The sequence below is a fragment of the Pararge aegeria genome, chromosome 9 (assembly GCF_905163445.1).
Source record: "Pararge aegeria chromosome 9, ilParAegt1.1, whole genome shotgun sequence".
Lineage (NCBI taxonomy): Eukaryota > Metazoa > Arthropoda > Insecta > Lepidoptera > Nymphalidae > Pararge > Pararge aegeria.
Window position 1 is genome coordinate 16,128,638 of NC_053188.1, and position 21,669 is coordinate 16,150,306.

At 36.3% G+C, this 21,669-nt stretch overlaps 1 protein-coding gene across 2 annotated transcripts in view; it reads left to right on the forward strand.

Annotated features, from left to right (window-relative positions):
* Positions 1-19,870: 19,870 nt before the first annotated feature.
* Positions 19,871-21,669, forward strand: part of LOC120626339 (bone morphogenetic protein 1) — a 99,709-nt gene continuing 97,910 nt past the window's right edge. For both annotated transcript variants that reach the window (XM_039893833.1, XM_039893834.1), the window contains exon 1: positions 19,871-19,984. The gene's annotated coding sequence lies outside the window, so the exon portion shown is untranslated. The remainder of the gene's footprint in view (positions 19,985-21,669) is intronic.

The window sequence follows — 21,669 nt, forward strand, 5'->3', positions numbered from 1 at the left end:
GCTTAAATGTATTATGTGTTTTTTCAAGTTCATAAATGTATCCCTTAAGCTAGATACAGGTCAGCATCGGAAGTATAAATCAAAACTACGTTTAAAAATTGACACTGTTTTTTCCAGGACAAATGGGTAATTTATTAAGTTAAAAAGAAAGCGACAGCGTACTGGAAAAATACTAATATTAGTAAATATATGGATCAAAATAATAGGCAGGGAAGGCAGACACCGTGGCTGTAATATTGTCAAAGCATTAGCCGCAATAGTCAGAGATATGAATGAGGCCTGGAGTACCGCCAGTTCTGGCTATAATAATATTTATTTAGTATCTTGGTGAACGTTGTGGTATGTGCTCACTTATGAGTTAAACAGATTTCAAAACATTAAGTAGATGTACGTCTGTTGCTTTTACGTCCATCATACCTGTGGCGCTGTTTTCAAAAAGTAATAATATAACATCACGTGCATATACCAATGCACAATGTAACCACAAAATCTTATATTTTGTTTGCATTCGTAATCAAAATGGTTTGAAAATTTGCAAATAATCATTTACATTATGTATTTAAGTTGAGAATATCTTATTTAAGTGTTGTACATGTTTCCACTGTGTAGCCTAAGACAATAGTCTTAGACTATACAGTAGATACATGAGCAAAATATGAGTCATTGATGCTCTTTGTGTGCCACCAACTTAACACTTAACAGTGAAGGTCTTAGCGAAATAGCGTTAATTAAGATTTCTTTTGCTATCATTCATTTCCGAGCTTAGCGCAGAAACTTTACAGCGTTGTAAGTGATCACAAGAATAGAATTTCTTTACTTTAATCTTTTCCTATTGTAAAAAGAAACTGTCCTAGCCCAGTTGTACGACTTCGACTTCACCGTCGGGGGCCAAGTTTAATTCCCAGCAAGCATTTCTAACTTTTTTAAGTTTGTGCGTTTTAAGCAATTAAAATATCACTTGCTTCAACGGTGAAGGAAAACACTGTGAGGAAAACCTGCATGCCTGAGAGTTCTCCATAATGTTCTCAAAGGCGTGTGAAGTCGACCAATCGGCACTTTGCCAGCAAAGCAGACTACGGCCTCAACCCCCTTTTTATTGTACCGCGTAATTGACATTTCTATTATTTTATTTTTCTTACACAGGTTTTTAGGTCTATTAAAGATAACTATACTAATAGTAGTAAAGTGATCTTTAATAGATCTAAAGCAAAGTCTGCGAAACCATATTATTATACCTATCTCTTCTAACTAGGTTATAATTCACTGTGAGATGGTGATAACAAAAAAAATAGCTAATTTTGTTGTGGGCTCTGCGTAGACCAAGGTGCGGTTGGTTCTCTTTTAATTAAGTTTTTATTGACTAGTTTTAAAATTGGATTGAATTGATGGTGATGACGAAAAAGAAACCGGCTAATTTTGTCGTGGGATCTTTGTTTTTTGAATTTGAATTGAATTTTGAATTTGAATTGAATTTTGGTCCACGGCCATATTATCGCGAATCGAACCGTCCCCAATTTGATCCATAATTGGACATATTTACTTATATTATTGCGACAGTTTTTGTTAAGTCGGTTAAAAAAGTAACAACGTAAATCCTTTCCGAACAGTAAACATTATTACTCCCGTAAGATGAATTCCCTTCAGCGGACCTTTTGAACCCTTTGAGGTCCGCGAGCAAATGGACTGGGCAACTCAGTTGATGTCTCGATGATCGATTCCCTTTTCGCCCTTTATGCGAACTTACTAGCATGATTACGAGCTTCAGACGTCTTTTATTACAATACAATTCCACTTTTTTTTTGCGATTTTGTTATTCTTTACCTACACGATGTTATTGTGAGTTTGTTGTTTTAGTATGTTTGCTTTTGTTATTTAAATACACAATTCAAGTTGTGCTGTGTGGTGACGGCTGGGTAGAAAACAGTTGTGCTAGTCTTACCGAGGGAGAACGCGCTGCAGCGTCCTCTGTACTACCATTTAGAACTACTGCGATAACCAACGCGTTATTGGAGGAGGCCTTTTAGTCCAGCAGTGGACAGTGGCAGTCATATGCTGACGTGATATACCCACTTAACAGTATGATTATGAAAATGTTGCACAACATTTTCCTTATACAAGTATATCTATGGAAAGTGCGTATGGTGTCTGTAAAAATTTATAACAAAATGCCTACAGAATCTGTAAATCTGACTCAAAATATGTTTAAGAGTAGGTACACTCAATAAATGGCTCTTAGAAAAATGTTAGTATGTTTTAAATGAATATTTAATGAGATTGTGTCTTTTTATATTAATTTCGATTATATAATTGTTTTAATTTGCATTTCTCTGACATATTTATAGTGACTTGTTTTGTGATTTAACAATTCTTTTTATTATAATTCGTTTCCATATAATATGTGATTTGCACATTATTAATATAGTCGATTGTTATGGTCTATTTATGAAAAAATAAGGATTATTTATTGTTATTTAATTTACAAACAAAAATGCTGTTTAAGAAATAACTGTACAAAGTTTTCATTAAAATACACGGCCTTTTATTTTGATCCATTATAAAAACTGCGATTATATTACACATAAAATTTACTTTGGCAACAGAAATAAGAAAGATAATAACTGTAGTATTACAATATATAAGTTAAGTCGTATTTTCAACATTATAAATAAATAAATTAATATACTACGACAATACACACATCGCCATCTAGCCCCAATTTAAGCGTAGCTTGTGTTATGGGTACTAAGATGACTGATGAATATTTTTTTATTAATAATATACATAAATACTTATAATATACATATAAACACCCAGACACTCATGCTCATCACACAAACATTTTCCAGTTGTGGGAATCGAACCCACGGCCTTGAACTCAGAAAGCAGGGTCGCTGCAAACTGCGCCAATCGGCATTATTCATTCTTAAGTCGACATCTCCTGAGGTTGCTCCGGTTTCGGAGTGAAATGTGCATAGAGAGTACATTGCCGAGGATGTACATTTGGTGTGGAGTATAAGGATTGAAGGAATTATAAATTAAACCATACAGATTCTCTTGCTTTACGCGGGGTACAGCAAATAGAGCTTAATTTTCATGATACATCATGGAATTCCACAATGTAACGCCTGCTTCTATCCAATACTTATACCTTGTATAAAATACTTTTTTTTATATAATAGTAATTGCCAGACCAAGCGGATGGCCTACCTGAGGGTATCCCGAAAATCATCGCCTTCAAAGACACGTTCTAGGAATTGGGTAGGTAAGGTCTAATATTTAGCCTCATGTCCCTGTAATTACACTGGCAATCACAGTATTCAGAAAGGAACACAGCGATTCTGCTTAGTGGCAGAAATAAGCACCGCTGTAGTACTTTCTCGAAACCGCTCTGTCACGAAAATATCTACTAATAATATATACACACTAATAATATATAACCCAGGCGCTCGTCTGGTGCTCTTTTAACATTTTCGCACCAATGAGATGGTGCCGTTTTGGTTGATCAATGTCCATACATATTGGATAGAAGCAGGCGTTACTTTGCGGAAATCCATGATATATCATGAAAATTAAGCCTAATTTACTATACTCCGTGAAAAGCTGGAGAATCTGTATGGTATTTATTTTTAATTTGTATTATATTTCTTCAATCCTTATACTCCACACCAAACAGATCTCGGCGAAGATCTGTTTGGCTTTTCGCGGAGTAAAGCAAATTAGGCTTAATTTTTTTAATAATGTCCATACACATCGAGGTTACTATACCATCGACGAATTTCTTAATGACCACCTTGGCTTGGAAACAAGCCTCTTCGCTTTCATCTCACACAAGCAAAATGATTGTTAAATTCAAAATGATGTTGAATTTCTTTCCGGCTTGTTATTGGTAGAATCTGTCTCCCGAACGGACGGTAGAATCACTACAAATAGACATACTTGATTTTTCAAATGTGCATATACAACGCCTACTTGAATTATATGAATTTAGAATGGGAATGTTTTTGCTGTTTTCAAAAATACTTTCGGCATTCCCGGCGCGTCGTTCCCCTCACATTTTATCACTCACAATAATTCAATCTTTGCGTCAAGTAAAATGAAATATTATATTTAATGAGCAATTTTCTACTTACTGATAAATCCGAGTCGTCAGGCCAAGGTGTTGAGTGGCGTCCAATTTATTACAAGGAAAATGGAGGGAAAAGTAGGATTTTCCAGACTGATTGCATTGTTGACAAGTTAAGTAAATTACTGCTCAGATTTATGCCCGAGACAATTGCTACGTCTTGTTGCGAATGGAAAAATATTATTCTCATTATTTGCATAGAGTGTGTTTGATGGAATAGAGGTAGACTGGACGGCAACCTACGTTCGCATATTTCTTAAGCATAGTTTAAGTTACTTCACTGCCTCATTGCTTCAGTGGTCGATATCTTAGATTAGGTACGAATTGACATATTTTCAATGTCTCCTTTTTTGTCTCGGAGTAACACATTTACGAAGCGGTGATAGCCCAGTGGGTACCAGTTCTTCTTCACTTTCGGGGGGGCGAATTCGAATCCCAGCACGCACCTCTAACTTCGCTGAGTCTCTGTGTTATACGCTTTAAGCAATTAAGATATGCACTTGCTTAAATGGTAAAGGAAAACATCGTCAGGAAACTTTCATAACTGAGAGTTCTCCATAATGTTTTCCAAGGTGTGCAAAGCCAACCAATCCGCATTGGGCCAGCGTGGTGGTTGGAGAAGTCCCGTGCCCTGTGGTGGACCGGTATGAAATGATCAACTCATTTACGCATAATATCCGGATCGACTCCGTCTCTAGTTGGTATCACTATAATGTCATAGCAATGATTAAACACATATCAATAAATACACATCTGTTCCACTAGGCTTTTAGATAGTCCTTGACTGCAATATTTAACTTGATTTTGTAGTGTATTCATTATGCAGCCTAAGGTTGTGATAGACTAACCATATACGGGTGAGGCAACAACCAAAAAACTCCTCAAGACCCCCAATCGGTTTCCACAGGGCATCGTTAGGTAACTCTAAATCGCTTGGCATCACTTCAAAGTCAAAGTCAAATATTTCTTTTTTAAAATAGTCACATAGATGAAACTTTTGATGCGTACATTACATGCAGAATATGACATAGAAGTGAGTTGATGGCGATAACTAACTTCGTCAACTTAAAACTAAAGCTGCGAGGGTTTCAAACGTGCCCTGGTCTAAGAAGACGCCCACAACAAACTTAGCCGGTTTTTTTTCGTTGTCACCAGCTCACATTGTCATTTTAAACTTTTTAAGAAGCAACCCGGTTAGAGCAATAATTTACACCCAAACATTTTTATCGTTGACGTAGTCCTTAATACTATAGTAGGATTTCTCTAGAAGCTTACGTTTAATACAAACTTTGAACTTTTTAAGAGACATATCCAAGACTAGCTGACCCGCGCAACTTCGTCTGCACCAAATTGTTTTAATATCTTAAAAAAAACCTAGAAACTAATTGCAGCGCTATCTACCAGGTGACCAGGAACACCTGGTAGGTAGCGCTGGAAGGTTTTATTTCTAAACTATGTTATTCGCGGCCGTACGTGTTATTCTATATACCTGTCCCAACTACTAAGCGATGGGTTCAATTTCAATATTTAAAAAATGAATTTGCAGGTATGCAATCAAACTTTATATTTATATTATTTTATTTCTTTCGCATTTATAATATTAGTAAATAGTAGGAAGATACGCATGCATTCGATCGTTGTCCCTTATGCCTCTCGACTTGCTGTTATCTGAGCAAGTTATCTGTCATTTATCTCCAACAATAGTTTATATAGTAGATCTTCATTAAAATTGGACAGTAAATGCTTGATAGTATACACTTTCAAATAAAAAAAGAATTGTAAAAATCGGAGCTATGAAGTAAAATTGATAAAAAGTTCATCCCATTTCCCGGAGGAAACTAATTGTTTATCGGGATAAAAAGTATCCTATATGTTGACCCGGTATATCAGCTACCACTATACCAAATTTGATTTAAATCCGTTCAGTAGTTTTCACGTGATGCCCGGACAGACAGACAGACAGACAGACAAAAATTAAAAAAAAATCTGTTTTGGACTCAGTGTAGATTATAAAGCATCCCCCGGTCAAAATTTTCGAAATATATTAAATGTACAGAAATCTTCCAGTTACAGATTTATTATAAGTATAGATATCAACTGGTAGATTATTGTAAAATTGTATACAATTTCCTTCGTCGTTATGGTGGCAACAGCGAAGCCGCGCATCAAACAAAACTCATTCCCTATCACCTGGGAAAAAGACCTGTACCCAGCAGTCGTGTATTGAAGGTGATGATGAAGTAAAAAGCAACGACTTTTTGAACGAGCATAATGCAAATGGGTATCGATTCCTTTAAATAGTCTCCAGTACTGGAATGTCCCTTGTTTGCGGTACGTGACCGAGTGCTAAACAACCCGTGGAGAAAACCTTTTACTTTGTTGATAATGCCGTAATGGCGAGCTCGCTAAACGTTATTGCACCTTTTACAATTGCTCCGTATCCTTAACTACAGATATTTATTTGTAAAAGGTCTTTTATAGAAATTGTAAATGAACGAACGATTCTCTCTGTTCAGTCGGTCCCTCATTACTGAGGATCGTGATCACTGCAATGGTAGCCTTGTGATCAGTGGCGTGCATAGAGGGTATGCACAGGGTATGCAGATGATTTAAAATGAAGAAAATCTCCAGTACGAGTTATAAAAAACTTCCACAGGGCATCGTAAGGTAACTCTAAATCGCTTGGCATCACTTCAAAGTCAAAGTCAAATATTTCTTTTTTAAAATAGGCACATAGATGAAACTTTTGATGCGTACATTACATGACATAGAAGTGAGTTGATGGCGATAACTAACTTCGTCAACTTAAAACTAAAGCTACGAAGGTTCCAAACGCGTCCTGGTCTAAGAAGAAGCCCACAACAAACTTAGCCGGGTGTTTTTTTTTATCACCATCACACATTGTCATTTAAAATTATTAGAAGAACAACCTGGTTAGAGCAATCATTCACACCCAAGCTTTTTATCAATTACGTAATCCTTTATACTATAAGAGGACTTTTCTAAAAGCTTACGTTTAGTACAAACTTTGAACCTTTTAAGAGACATCTGCGGTTCCGGTCGGAAGGAAGTAGTTAACGGTGTAATTTTAGGTACATGAAGTTTACCACGTACGAGCCTGATTGATGGACACAGAGCGGTACTTTGGAGGACGTGTTCCTAGCATACCCTACGAAATGTTGGTCTGTTTGTAGGCGAAGGTTTTCCTGTTACCAACAGGGGGGGACATCCTTGGTTACAATTATTACTATTGAAAAAACTTACGTGAAGATTGAGACGAGATTGAATTTAAATATAGAAGCGTTATATTCAGAGTTTATAAATTTAACTCTGCTTATTGCACGGAATTGCGGAGTAGATTAAAAATGCTTACATTTTAAACACGGAGCGGGGAAGCGAATTTAAAAATGAGTGGCAGGCTTTTGGCTTAGCTCCACTCCACTTCGATGGACAGTCCACATCACCTTACCTTACCTACTACCTTAGGTATCAACTCCCGAAGGACGGACCAAATGGACCTGCTAGTAGCAGTCGTCGCTTTCTATCAACAATGCCGATTGTTGACAGCAAATTAAAATACATGTAGTGTTAACACGGAGTGGGATAAAAAAAATCTCGGTTGACCCGTCATTTGTCGCATGCTTTTTGCTTGGCTCTGGTCCACTTCAATGGACACAGTCAGTCCACATCACTGAGTCTGAGGGACCAATACCCAAAGAACAGGCCAAATATAATTGTTGTATAGAAGCACGCGTTAATTTGCAGAAATGCATGATATATTATGAAAATTAAGCTTAATTTGCCATACTTCGCGAAAAGCAGGAAAATCTGTATGGTGCAATTTATAATTTCTTTAGCCTCATCTCCAAACAGATCTTCGGCAATGTACCCAATACGCACATTTATTTTTAAGACTTAACAATTATTCATTGCAAAGTGAATCTCCCCTGAGGAAGCTCCGGTTTCAGAGCGAAACGTGCGTAGAGGTTACATTGCCGAAAATCTGTTTGGTGTGAAGTATTATTGAAGCTTGAAGAAATTATAAATTATACCATACAGATTCTCCTGGTTTTCGCGGAGTATAGCAAATTAAGCTTAATTTTCACAAATATTCATGTTAATACCAGTCGTCATTTTCTATCAACAATGCCGTTTGTTAACAGCAAATTAAAAATACATGCAGATTAATCACGGAGCGGGGGAGCTAACAGAAAAAGCCGCGCGTAGCATGGGTCTATAGCTCCACTCCAATTCAATAGGCAGATAAAGTCCTCATCACTGCAGCATGGGTACCGACTCCCTCGCATTTCTCCGCTTCAAAGGACAGGCAGACAAATAGGCCTTCTAATACTAGTTATAGGCCTGCTGTTACCAGTCGTCACCTTCTACCAACAATGCCGATTGTTCGCTGCGAATTAATGACGCCCACCGCAAATCGTGCGTAACCCCCGAACTGACGAGTTAGCGTTTTATTAAAGCGAGTGCAGGTGACAGTGATGGATTAATTGTACAACATTTTTAACGGGATAAAGGTCAGAATTTGTTGTTTTGTTTGCTCTGTTACTGAAGATATCTAAATACAAGCTGGTACAAACTTCACCTGCGCAAATTACTTCTTTATTGAATTCTGCATCATAAATAAGCAGAAAGATCTCGAAATAAAACTGGAGTTTATCGAAAGAAATTAAGCAAGATCACCATCATCATAGTTATCAATCCATTACTTTCCTGCTATAGAACACGGGTCTCTTTTCAGAATGAGAAGGGTTTAGACCTGCGGATTTGAAGACTTAACAAGCCTTTAAAAACATTATGGAGAACTCCCAGGTATATTCTCACGATGTTTTCCTTCACCGTTAAGTTAAGTGATGTTTTAATTGCTCAAAACGCACATCTAAAAAAAATACTCGAACTCGGTCCCCCGAACCTGAGCTATCACAACTAAGCTTTGGTTAATCCACGGCTACCATATTTTGAAGAGTGTGCTCTTGAGTTATTCCCTCTTGTTCTATTTACACCATTTTCCCATCGCACTGTAAGATGACGGGCAGGTTTTCAAGGTCAAGCAAGACTCTTTCACTTATTTCATTTTTCGTTATATAATGTATCCAGACACTTCGTTTGGCATTTGATTTTAAAAAGGTTCCTATCCTACCCACCTTATTTTATTACGCGTGTTGGAGTATTTTGTATAACCAGCATGGTATGCCAATTTTAGTCAAAAAGGTTTGAACTACATTGATCACAGCTGAAGCCCCACCAATCCGTATCCAGTTCAGAAATTGTTAACTTCAATGTTCTGACCGGGTTTCAAAACCGTAATAGCCCATGCATAAGACATCAGACAGGACATCTTCCTGCGCCCACTTTAAGTCTGCATTGTAGCACCGTGGTGGGTACCACGGTGCTCCAATGCAGACTGGCGGAATTTAACAATCATTATCAGACGTTATTGACAACACACACACGCACACACTTACCCACTATACCAACTACTTTTAGTTTACTTTTTTTTTATATGATATAATTAAAGGTACATAAGAGTAATCTCTTCATTTCAATCTGTTTATGTATATTTCACAGATAAAATCTAGCTAGGATAGCCAGTTCGTCAACTCGTAATAAGTATGTACAAATTTATATCTGGTACAGACGGTTTAACGTGCACAACGGGAATTAATATCGGGCTGATATTGTGATTTTGTTTAAATGAACTGAAAAACGTTGAACCTAACGTAACCCAACCCGATAATCACATACATCTCCTGAGTTGTAGGCGAACATTTTAACCTCAAAATCCACGATTTCTCCAATAATTGCTAACAAAAGCCAAATAAGTGAATTTGAACAAAGTAAATAAATAGGTGCGAGAGTTGAAAGCTTTTTCGTTATTCAATTAGCATTGAACTCGCAGCGGGACCCAAAAATGAAAAGACGTGGGCAAAACTATTTCTCATTCTGTCACTCAGATGGTTTCGGAGTAAATGTTTGATGGAATAAAAGCGATTTATTCATTGTTATTTGCTTTGTGCAAAGAGATTTAACTGACAGAAAGGCTTTTTTTTATTTCTGACAAGTTTGCCCGTGATCTCACCAGCTGATAAGTGATGATGTGGGGGATATGGCACCTATATTAAACCCATATATACAAGTTAATGTTTGGCAATGTTTACGTGATTGAAGTTTTCAAATAGTGGGTGATTTAAGCTCCAAGAGCAAGAACAAGTATATAATTCGCCCACACCTCAGTCATTTGTTTATGTATGTTGAAATACTATCTGTACTTAATATATTAAACATGACCGCCGAGTGGCGCAGTGGGCAGCTACCCTGCTTTCTGAGTACAAGGTCGTGGGTTCGATACCCACAACTGAAAAATGTTTGTGTGATGAACATGAATGTTTTTCAGTGTCTTGGTGTTTATCTGTATATTATATGTATTTATGTGTATTATATTCATAATAAAATATTCATCAGTCATCTTAGTAACCATAACACAAGCTACGCTTACTTTGGGGCTATGTGGCGATGTGTGTAATGTCGTAATATATTTATTTATTTATTTATTTATTTATTTATTAGGTTTGTATAGTTGGCACTACCAGTACATGTGAAAAAACTTTACGTTTAGTAAGTATTTGATTTATTGGCAGGTGTAGTATATGTAGCATGTACGCTGTGTACCCGTAATTAACGCGGGCGAAGCCGCAGGATACATCTAGTAAAGTAATCGTAGCTTGTATTATGGGTGCTAAGATAACTGATGAATAATTCACGAATAATATACATAAATAGGTACTTATAATATACAGATAAACACCCAAACACTGAAAAACATTCATGTTCATTACACAAACATTTTCCAGTTGTGGGAATCGAACCCACGACCTTGGACTCAGAAAGCAGGGTTACTGCCCACTGCGCCAATCGGCCGTCCAAGTATTTTTCTAATTATATAGGATTATTTTTTTATGAAAATCGTATTTCTATTTATGACCGAAGTGAGATTGGTATTTATTTTCAATACATAAAACTGCAAAATCTATCTAGCTGCCATTTCAGGTGAAACTCTGAATACATACGAGTAATAAGGACGTCACGTCTCGGTTACAAAAATAAATCTGTACCGCTTGAAATTCGAAAATATATCAAGCTAGTTAGTTTAGTTTAGTTTTAGTTTAGTTTATTATTCAAGTTATTGTTATCAATAATCTTTAGCTATAGTACGAGGAATTAATAAAGCTCTGAGTTTCTTATTACACCACAAATTTGACCATCACATCCGGCGACCGTTTTCGCGGGAAATATTAATTTGAGATATAATTTGCAATTTATTTATCTGCAAACACTTTAATTTTTAATATTTCTGAATATCATAGGGAAGTTTTCTATTGTTGAATTTCTTGCTGAGAAATTACCAAGGTTGCTTGGGAGCATTCGGCTCCGCTTTCACCACTCGCAAAAAAGAAGAATTATTGTTAAAATGTAAATTGTTGATGTTGGAAAAGAGCAACTGCTGGGTTTCTTTCCGTCTTCTTCTCGGTACAATCTGCTTTCCAAACCAGTAGTGGTGTCAGCGTCACCACCAAGTATTTTAAGTCCAATTGTGGACTGTTATAGGCTATTAATGATAAGATATATATAATGTGAAAAACGCTACATGGTAATGTAGAGTAAAAAGAAGCCAAACGGAACTTTACTCTACCTTCCATGAATTAGATTAGTCCTATCTAGCACTAATAAAAACGTATATATCTGAGTCCCTGTTTATTTGCAGCCTACGCAAACGGGCTTTTAAGCTAACTTCGATACATATGAAGGATTTGTGGAGTTTGCTTGCGAATAGAATTCTTTACTTGTCAGTAGACAACAAATGGAATCTTTTACTTTTTGATTTGGACTTCGCACGTGTTCCGAAAGTTAATTATTCTCGAAAATAAGTTAGAGGTAGAGAGTAGAGAGGTACAGGGCAGAGAGGTAGAGAGTAGAGAGGTAAAGAGTAGAGAGTAGAGGAGTAGAGAGTAGAGAAGTAGAGAGTAGAGAAGTAGAGAGTAGAGTTATAGTAGAGCTTTTTGTGATGGAGTTCTTCCGAACCACTACCGCCATGTTAATATCTGCCCGTTGCCAGTGGCGTGCACGGGGTATTCAGCCAGGGTATGCATAAAGCAAATACATAGCATGAAATGAAAAAAAAAACCCCTGAAATACGAGTTAAATATAATAATTTGGGTATGCAGTGCTTTTGTGCATGTAGGAAGTGCACGCCACTGCCCGTTGCAATACTGTGTTCAGACCTGAAGGGCTTGGTTGCGGTTTAATTACAGCCAAATCATGCTTGGTGAACTTATGGCGGCAGGCTACAGGAAGTGTTCCTTGAACGATGGTTTTTCTCTTATTTGGGCCATTTACTATCTACATTTACCCTCAATAATAACTATAAAAAAGTCCTCCTTTTAAAAAGTAACTTTAAAAAAACATTCGGGGCAGTCTTTGAGAACTGTTGATAGTAAACTCGATCTATGTACCTACATATACAGTATAGGTACATAGTTAAGCTAAGTTCATAAATTATATTCAGACAAATTAACCAATATTTTTTGTAATGTACATCTGTAACTGACTTAGTATGCGTTTTGACTAGCTGTAAGTATACTAAATATTTAAAAATAAATAAAATATAGTTGTTATAATTAAATAAATACACTGTATATCTACCTGTAGCTCATGGAAAGCGTTCGGTGACAATTACTAAAGTTTCATAATTTTTGTGCATCCAAAAAGTACACATATATACACTGTATATTTACTTAAAGCTCAAGGAAAGCGTTCGGTGACGATGACGCGAGTTGATTGGCCATGACTTTGTGGACCCAAAAAGTGCTAGACGCGCATAAAGCAGTTTACACTTCAGAAATAATAAAATAATAGGTAGTTGCGGAGTTAAAAAAAAAAAAGAATTATTACGTTATTGGTAACACGTACGTTAAGAGCAAAACATGGTCCATCAGTCACTTTACAACACCTATGTACAGATATACCTATATAAAATGGTAAGGTGATTACAAAGTAACAAGGCAGTATCTGACGTCCATTGCAGTAATTACATATACGAGCACCTTTGTGCAGTAGTTGAGCCGTGAAAAGTAATTAGTCGTAACTAACGTGTTCTGCCGAACGTTGCAATGTGATCAAACTTCATATTCCCACTGCCTTTGTTTTTAGAACTCCGTCGATAAACAGAGCAAGAGATACAGAGATGGACTCGGAATATCTCCAAATGTAAAATTCAAAAATTCTAAATTTCTTTATTCATGTAGGCCTATCACAGGCACTTATGAAGCGTTCATACATATTTGTTTACATAATTGTAACGGGATGGTGATAACTTCGTTCGCCAACTTAAATCTAAAGCAACGAGGGTTCCAAACGCGCCCTGGTCTAAGAAGAGCCCACAACAAACTTAGCCGGGTAAATTTATTTTTTCGTTATCACCATCTTCCAGTAAATTTAAATTAAGCTATGAAGCTAGAGCAATTCAGACCCAAGCTTTTTTATCGTTTAAATAATCCTTAATGTTATAATAGGATTTTTCTGTAAGCTTACGTTTTATATAAACTTTGAACTTATTGAGAGAAAACTCAAAGATTTAATTTGGTAATTTGTTATAAAATAATATACAATTGCCCTTGAATGAATGTGTAGCCTAGTAAACTGCACAACGAGTTAATTTTTGCTATATCTACGCTTCTATTTTGAATGCAGTCGGCATCTTAATCGAATGAGCCACAAAGATGTGAAACGCTCACCCAAAATATGCGTTTCCTCCCACGAATAACTTTAGTATTTACAAGGCAGTTTTGAATAGGCATTTTCTAGATAAGCGCGCTTCAACCTAGACCTCATCAGCTTTACATCAGGCATGATCGTTGAGCGCTAGCCTGTCTATGCCTTCTATATTCTACACTTTGTTTTTTTTATAATAATTGAATATACTACGACAATACACACATCGCCATCTAGCCCCAAAGTAAGCGTAGCTTGTGTTATGGGTACTAAGATAACTGATAAATATTTTTATGAATAACATACATAAATACTTAAAATATACATATAATGTAATATAAAAACTATAATTATAAACTTAAAGAGATTTTTTTAGTTGAACACGCTTATCTCAGGAACCACTGGTTAGAGTTGGAAAAATCTTTTTGTGTTGAACAGTCCAATTTATCGAGGCAGGCTTTAAATTATGTAATACCACGCTTAGACCAATAGGAGCGGAGCACCAATGAAAAACGTTTGAGAGTTTCTGATGTGTGCGATGCGTAAAGTTACACCAAAATTATGTATGACAGATTTTATAAAAAAAAAAGTCTGCAACAGCATATGACCTTTTGCGGTTGACTAATAGGCTTTGTAAACAATAATTAAAACACTCATATTATATAGCAAAAAGGTTTAATTCTGACCACAAAATGATACAAACGAAAAGTGCACTTTATTTATAAAAGAATACCGAATACGGGCGCTCAATGAAACATTTTTACGTCCACGAAAAAAGCATTGTTAACTCTTGGACGCTATCTGAGGGAGACGGCGTTTTATTTACGCTTTAAAATTTTGTTAGGATTGAAGCGATACAGTTGATTACAGAACCACAGACTAAAAGTAAGTGACTAAGAATAGACAGAACACTCGCCGCTTAGTGACGAAACATTTTCAGTTAGGAATCAGAACAGCCCTATCCTAACTCTTTAGAATAATCTAAGCGTGATCAGAATAATATACAACCTTTTCGCACCAAGGAAGGCGCAAATCGCATGCTGGATTACAAAATAGACTGATGCTACGAAGTGGCAGTCATTTTAAGTATCGGAACACTACTCATATCGCAGGAGTAGTTAAAGTCCTCAATTTAATGATCTCGATTTTTATTTTACAAACTATATTCGAGTCTGGAAGGACGTCGGTTCTAATAATTAAGTCTAATCTGTGCCCAGTAGCGGGGCATGGATTTAATGAGGATGAAACTTTATTGAGCATTGTAGAATTATACTGTCAACTTGTGGCGCAAAGAGCGGTCGCAATGCGATTTATTCATTGTCACCAACCACATCCCAGAGACGGTTTTAGAGCATAAGACAATAAATCCACCACGCTGCTCCAATACGGATTGGTGGGTTTTAACGACAATTATCACAAGTTAACGTGCTCAATATGCTTAACACGCTTAACGTGGTGATTTAGTATAACAACTTAAATTAAATTATATGGAAACTTTCTCTCTGCGATCTTTGCCTAGTCTGTGTCGAGAACAAAAACGAGTATTTCTTTGGTATCATCAAGTTTACGGCTCATTTCAGTGGGACTGTAGTCTGCACTCAGTCACAAAATTTTCGAATTTCATCAAAGTAGGTTTTTGTATTACGAGTATCTACCCGAAGAATATTTTAAAGTATTCTGACCACCACTCTGGCGCAGCGGTTTACTCTTTTCAGAAGTTTTGCATGAGAATTTTCTGGTTTAGTTTCCAGGTAACTTCGTTTACTTAAATGTACAACCAAAGTTTAACATTTAAACTTTGGTTGTACATTTAAATAGATGTATTTTAATCAGGGTATTTTAAAAAAAAGTATTTTAATCAGGGCATTTTTAAATATAATTTTATTGTGAACAAATTATTTTGATAAATTAATTAATCTAAGAAAGGCTACCCTGTTTTCCTACAGGCGGTTAAGCTCTCGGTCACGTCCCGGAGAGATTCCAATAGGTATTGGAATCTATTTTAAGAACTCAATAAGCCCTGCTGTTTTGTGTTGATGGGCACTTATTTGTTTGGCAATTCTCTTTAAAATCACAAGGGTTGTTTTTATGGTTCACAAGTTTATTTTGACTGTTTGTAGTCTCCTATATTCAATTATATATTACTAGCTATTGCCCGCGACTTCGTCCGCGTTTGATGTTGTTTTTTGATGTGGCATTCAAATTAGTTATAGTTCTAAAAAAAATTTAAGTATTCAGCATCGCTAGGCCTTAAATGAGGGATTTGCTGCTGTCCCCTGTGGAGTTCTGTCCTCTATTTTCAACCACATTCATCAGATCTACAGAAAGTTTGGGCAAAATTAAACACATAATATAAACTCTATAGTACAAAAAAAAATATTTAAATCGGTTATTATTTATAATTTGTCGGAGTTATGGTGTAAAATCGTCAAACACTTTCATCCTCTCTCTCAAGGAACTGAGCTTAATGTCGGGATTAAAAATATTCTTTACACTTCCAAAAATATGTGTACAAAGTTTCATGAGGATCGGTTTAGTAGTTTTTGCGTGAAAGCGTAACAAAAAAAAAGCGTAGAAAACAATATTTTCATAAATGTTGTAGAATAAAGTATGATTTTTTTTATTCCACTACAAGTTAGCCCTTGACTGCAGACACACCTGGTGGTAACTGATAATGCAGTCTAGGATGGTAGCGGGCTAACCTTTTAGGGAGTATGGTACTCATACCCCTAACCGTTTTCTACGCGACATCGCAATGGAACACTAAATCGCTTAGCTGCGCGTCTTTGTCGATAGGGTGGTAACTAGCCACGGCCAAAGCCTCCCACCAGACCAGACCAGACAATTCAGAAATTATAAATTCCCAAATTGCCTCTGCCTGGAATCGAACCCGGGACCTCCCACTTAAATTCACAGCGCTCACCGTTGCGCCAGGGAGGTCGTCGTTTTAGTTCTAAGCAGTGAAAGCTCAGTGGGTAGAACTTCGACTTCACTTCCGAGGGGCCGAGTTCGAATCTCAGCGCGCACCTGCTCTGCGTTTTAGCAATTAAAATATCATTTGCTTCGACGGTCTAGGATCATGCATGCCTGAGAGAACTCTCATGAAGAGCAACTGCTGAGTTTATTGCCGGCTTCTTCTCGGTAGAATCTGCCTTCCGAACCGGTGGTAGAGTCACTACACACACAGTCTTGACGTTTCAATAGTGCTTATATTTTACTTAGGCCTACTTGAAATAAATTAATTTTGAATTTTGAATTTTTATGTCCTCAAAGGCATGTGAAGCCCATAAATCCACACTGGGCCAGCGTGGTGGACTACGGCTAAACCCTTCTCATTGTTGGAGGAGACCCGTGCAACCGAGGGCCAGTAAAAGGTCTATGCGATGACTATTAAGTTAAGGTTGCGTTATAACTTAGCTAAAATTGCTCACTATACTAAACGCTAAACTGTTTAGGTACTCGAAAAGTCTAATGTCACAATTTATAGTCGCGCTCTCTGTAGTTTTAATGCGCCTCGACGCGTTAACTGCATAACGACTGCCATTACTCCTCTCCTGGGCATTCCAGCAGCTATAAATATCCCAATTCCAGCTATTATTAAGTTTTTTCTTACTTTTTTAATGTTTGACTGTTTGTTGTCTCCTATATTCAATTATTTATATGTAAACAATCTTTATCTTTATAAAATACTAGCGTACCCAGCCCGCTTCGCCGGGCTAGATTTTACGTTATTTTATTCAAACAATAAACTTACATCATTAAATTTTTTATTTAAGTCTCATAATATATTCAATCATTTATTTCTCTCCTTATTCATTCTCTTCTATTCTATTCTCGAGCGGGTGAAGATCAGCCACCCTACACCCATGTAAAACTAACAATAGAATATAATCATAGTAAATAAAAGCTGTATTTGACAGTTCAAAAATAGTAGTGCTCTGATCGTCACCAAACTTTACAGGATTACTCGCCAGGTCAATCCGGAGATTCCCCGATAGTTTCATTAAAATCGGTCGAGCCGTTTCGGAGCCTATACGGAACATACCCACACACTTCTCTTTCATATATATATATATACATGTTTTTTTTTTTTTAGACAAGTTAGCCCTTAACTGCAAACCTTCCTGCTTTAAGTGATGATGCAGTCTAAGATGGTAACGGGCTAGCCTGTTAGGGGTATGGCAGTTATATAAAACCGAAACCCCTACGGGCTCTACGCGGGTTCTACGCCATATCATCTAACAAAACCAATAAGAGGGACATGCCGTGGTGGTTTTTAGTTTGGGTATACCCCCTTTAGAGGCCATACATAATCGTACAACATAATCTTCGTCCTGCCCAAGGGTCGGAGGTAGCAATAAAGCTTTTCCAACACGCCCCAAAAAATAAAGGGTACATGTCTCTTCCCACGATTACAAGGGGTTAAGGCCGTAGTTCACCACGCCGCGCCAGGCCAGTGCGGATTGGTGGACGCGTCACCTTACCGTATATACCGTTATATAGGTACCTTCTGTGTTGTTTTTTTTAATACTTTTTACAGATTCTCTTTTTAACATTTTTCTTCGTATAATAAATAACACCATCAAATTGGTGAGACTGCATTACGGACTCACCATCTTCATAAACTCCATAAACTTATATTATGCATACTTATTTTAGTTGACTTTACAATTATGAATTTATTTATTTATTTATACTCTTTATTTGCACACAAATAAAAATACAGAAGAAGAATAAAAGAAAACACAGACAGAAGAAGTATACAAAAGGCGGCCTTATCGCTTTGTAGCGATCTCTTCTAGGCAACCTTAGGATAAGGATAACATACTGCAGGTTGTGCATATTAAAAAAAAAATACATACTAATAACTACACTATGAATGACAGGGGATATAATCTAACATGCAGCGATTAATATAATCAGTGCTCTGAGAGTTGATAAAGCTGTGGGAGAAGATAAATTTTTATCCTTTCCCCGGGGATATAATTGTCTCCTGCCCATGCTAGCCGTGCTGTCAAGGACTAACTTGTAGTTCAATAAAAAAAACGTATGATTACTTATTAAATCCGACCGTCCTCAAAATAATACTTTATGAATAAACTAAAATAACTAAACAACTAACAATAGATTAATAATAATAGCAAGTAATTAGATGTTTCCATGCGAGCAATTAAGACTGTTTACGAAACGTGATAAACTTTAACATAATAACAATGTTTTGTACACAGTTTTGACTGACAGTTAAATGTGTGTACCGTCGGCATAAAAATATCAAAAGATTTTTCTCAGATTATTCTCAGACACAGGACACAGGACAGTGACTGTCATTTGAGCGTTTACCACTCCAACTAACGCGAGTTTCAGTGTCCGTGTTACAATAAACGTTTTGTAGTTTAAATGCGGTTTTTAATAGAAAGTAAGTGAACATATTTTATAATTTTTGTAATTATAAAATATGTTTTCGCCATAAAGACTTTGAATTATCTTCATATTAATTTGACCTTTACCGTCTGTGTGTGGTTCAAAATAAGTGTGTTTGAATGAGCTTAAATTACAACTGAATAGCAATCTTATGCTGTAACAAATAATGTTATACTGTTAAAAAGACTAATATTTAAAATTTATTTTATTTAGAATACTTTATTGCACAAACTTAGAAACAATACAAGAAACACACAAGAAAACAAAAAAAAAATAAGTAAAATTAAAAACAATTAAAAAAAATTAATAATAATAAAAAAAAGTTAAATACAGTTGTGTGCAAAGGCGGCCTTATTGCAAAAGCAATCTCTTACAGACAACCCTTGGTGAAAGTAATAATAGAAAACAAGAGGGACAGTGCAAGCAATGAAACATACTCAGGCAAGAGAAAAAAAATGTTTTGGCAATAACAATATTTTTTTGCTATCGGTACCGGGATGCTCCCGAGTGTGATACGAGGGTATCAGTTGTCACCAGGAGGCCGTGACGAGTGGCTGTCACTTGTACGTTTACGGCTCCTACGCGAGTTTATGTGCCAGTGATAAAATAAAAACGTTCTATATTAGCTTTATGTCAAGTGGTTTTTAATTGGAATGAGTAAGTGACATTCATTTATTTATTGGGTACTAAGGTTATTGCAATTTGGACCTAAAGATACTGGATAAAAACTGAACTCGGAAGATCAGCAAATACATAAATGATAAAAATAGTAGAGTCCATTTTTTCTGGCCTGTCTTATTATATAAATAGTATTTTTGTAAAAAAGTAATTTTTATAAATATTAAAAAATAATAAAAGTTCTATAAGACTAAAAAATAGTAATAATACATGAGTATTTGTATTTTTTTTTTAATTTTATTTGTTTTTATTTAATTTAACACATTTGTTTTTTTATTATTTCGAATCACATTTCTATCATTTTGAATAATGAAACAATACCCTCTGTTACATTATAATACAGGTTCATAAAACTAGAGTAAAGGCCACCTCACCTAACTGCCTCGTTGATCTAGCATGTTCAACTACGGATCACGAGTTCTCGGTCGAGTCCGGTCGGGCCAAACTACAAAAGTTGTTATGTATTTTCTATAAAAGAATTTTCGGTGCCAGCCCGGCTTTTGTCTGTGTCAGCCACGTAAAGCCGTCGGTTCCGTCAATTATCAGTTAATTGTGGTACTAGTCGTTAAAGCCCACCAACCAGTATTGGACCAGCATGGTGGGTCTATGCACTAAAACCTTCTCGCCTGTGAGTCACGAGACCTGTGCCCTGCAGTGGGACATTAAAGGCTGCGAATGATGATGTAGCTACCTCACTGCAATGGAAAAATCAAAAGTGGCCAGCGAAAGTTTGATTTTATAAATTTAAAATGCATGTAAATAAAATCGGAACAGACAGGATTTGAACCTGCTACTATCTGGCAATTGCGGCCTTAGCGCTTTTACCACTAATCGATGGCTATACCGAAATTACTAAATGGCTTTTTATATAAGTCTGAAAGCGACTTTAGCGCCATCTATATCATCAGTTCTAGTAGGAAACATTGTAGTTTCGATCTACTTTTTCAAAGTTCTATATTACCATGAACCATTTAAATAATAAATAAATAAAATAAATATACTACGACAATACACATATCGCCATCAAGCCCCAAAGTAAGCGTAGCTTGTGTTAAGTGCTAAGATGACTGATGAATATTTTGATAAATAATATACGTAAATACTTATAATATACATATAAACATCCAGACACTGAAAAACTTTCATGTTCATCACACAAACATTTTCAGTTGTGGGAATCGAACCCACGGCCTTGGACTCAGAAAGCAGGGTCGCTGCCCACTGCGCCAATCGGCCGTCAAATCGGTCATTTGTTAGTATAGTAGTAGTATACCATAGTAGGCTTTCGAGGGTAGAACAATCAAACAGTTTTTCACTATTCTTTATATTGGTATTAGTAATTAATAATTTCGTTCTTCGTCCACGGTTATTTTTTGACGTGGTTTTTGTAAAATACAGTGGACGAAGAGTGCGGGCAACACCTAGATAGATATATACAATTTATTGCACACAAATGTTGGTTTTCTTCGAATAATTTGACGACCTCCTTGGCACAACAGCGAGCGCTGTGGGAGGAGGTTGTTTAAGTAGAAGGTACCGGGTCCGATTACCGTAGGGGCATTTTGGAATTTACAATTTCTTAAGTTTCTCTTCAGTTACAATTTTTTAAGTTTCTCTTGAGAAATTACAAATTCCAAAGTGCCCCTACCGGCTATATTAGTCTT